The sequence below is a fragment of the Belonocnema kinseyi genome, chromosome 10 (genome assembly GCF_010883055.1).
Source record: "Belonocnema kinseyi isolate 2016_QV_RU_SX_M_011 chromosome 10, B_treatae_v1, whole genome shotgun sequence".
NCBI lineage: Eukaryota > Metazoa > Arthropoda > Insecta > Hymenoptera > Cynipidae > Belonocnema > Belonocnema kinseyi.
Window position 1 is genome coordinate 86,249,933 of NC_046666.1, and position 2,119 is coordinate 86,252,051.

Below are 2,119 nucleotides of genomic sequence, written 5' to 3' on the forward strand. Positions count from 1 at the left end.
GTGTGTGTGTGTGTGTGTGTGTGTGTGTGTGTGTGTGTGTGTGTGTGTAATTAAAGAAAAAACAGGTTAACCGACCAGTGCAGGGTCCCACTGTGAGCAACTGCCATCTATGTATTGTGCACCTTGAGAACACAAAACGAGTTGTTAATAAAACAAACTTAATACAGCATTGTATCTTTGGATGTACATTGTTCCTTCATGTTTTAGATACCTAGATACTATGTGTTCTATGTGCTTAAGCTATGCATGAGACCCTCTCTAACGTATCATCGGGTTTCTCGTGCCTCAAAATGTGATGGCAGTATATTAAAGTTGAAATAATCCCGTCTTGACATCCCAAAGTGAAACACTCCGTGGCCGACTTTAATTCGGATAACTTGAGAAAGGCAAAAGTTTGCTCATAGGATATCGACTAATTCTTCACATTTCTGTGGATGATGACGTGCGTCCTCTTGTCTCGAGATAGATAAACTTATGCATTTTGCTTACACCTAATATTGATATCAAGGCTAAGAGTTTCAGCAGCCTTCTTTCCTGTACAATTCTTAGTGTCTTCTGACCATTTTAAGAAGAAGGTCTTGCCCATTTGCGATTATACGTGCGGTACCCAGGATAATCCTGCTGCAACGACATTCTATATTCAGTATTCCGTGACGACCTTAAAGGCGTGAGATGTAAAGTCGCGGAACAAACAACTTAAGGTGCATGTTTTTTTTCATCTGCATAATCTATTTCGATCCTACATCGAGTAATCTAAGCTCGTGATTTGTCCATAGAACCACTAAAAAAAATAGTACTACCGGGAGGGTAAGATTGTTCGTTGCATATACTTCTTTTCTCGGCGACAGTTCAGAGAACCAAATATATCGGATCAGACATTCGTCTCTGCATTGAAGAGCATTTTTAATAAATGTTACGTCCTGAATGCGTCTTCGCGGCAAGCCCAGGTATGTATAGGTCCCTCTAGCGCCAAAGTATTGTGTAGCACTTCTGTCGAGGAGCTCAGAGTCTTTGGAATTACCTTTGTAATTGCCTTATGCTTTCGATATGTAACGCACAAGTGCTAGAGCTCATGGTGTCATCCTGAAAGACACCTGTCTGACAGGTCACGCTGTTGTCACGCGATGTTTTCTAAATAATATAGTAAATATGGTTTTCCAAAGCGGCATAAATCTCTCAATGCGCCTCTTGGTGTGTTTCATTAATCTTTAAGCTTTCCAGCAGATAAGTATATTTGGGAGGAGTAACGTGCGTCTTTCCACTAACCACTCCAAAACAGTCTCTTCCGACTTTATATATGAGGTTAAAATGAGGGCCAGATGCTGGTGGATTAAAGGAAACTTCTTCCAACCTAATGTTAAAAATGATGAAAAGATTCCATAATTCGAATTTCAATATTTCGATAATTTGAAGTTTTCGCCATTTTTAGTCAAATTGTACGTCCCGGGACATTTTATAGTTTTCATAATTCAAAGTACAAAAACTTTTATTTTTAAAACTCAGAAAATATGTATACTCTGTCTCTAAGATATTTAAAGCCAATCAGAATGGACTGTTTCGTCCAGTATTTTTTCAAAAGTAGTAGGAAGCAGTTGGAAGTAGGAGCTAATGTTGAAACAAACTCAATCTAAACTTTTAGTCTTATGCCTGAAGGTAGCCCGAGTAAGAATGCTTCTTCTTGAGTTCGACTTCGTTATGTCTTAGGTTCGTCTCCAAGACATCAATGTCTAGCTGCGTCTCAAAACTGAGTCGAAACATAGGCCTTCTTCTTACTTTTATGTCCATTACAGTTAAAACTGCGTTTACTTGTCTCAAGTCGAGCCTTGTCTTGCCAAAGACGACGTTTACTTGTCTTAAGTAAAACTGCCCTAATACAAACCTTTCTCAGCTCATAAATGAGATTAAAATTGACGAATGAAATATTTGTAATTATTGAATGAGTTATTTTTTATTAAAAAATTCAGAATCTGTGGGTGCGAGCGAATTTAAAATTTAAAATTTTCTTCAACAAAATGGAAATTGTATCTTTCTAGAAAAATCTCTTTAGCCGTTAGAAATATGTAAAAACAAACAACATTTTCGGAATCATCGTCAATCAAGTATAATACAAATGAAAATC

General features: G+C 37.5%; 1 protein-coding gene across 1 annotated transcript in view; it reads right to left on the bottom strand.

Annotated features, from left to right (window-relative positions):
• Window positions 1-2,119, bottom strand: part of LOC117182227 (calcium/calmodulin-dependent 3',5'-cyclic nucleotide phosphodiesterase 1-like) — a 1,276,250-nt gene that overhangs the window by 53,420 nt on the left and 1,220,711 nt on the right. The gene's annotated exons all lie outside the window — the stretch shown is intronic.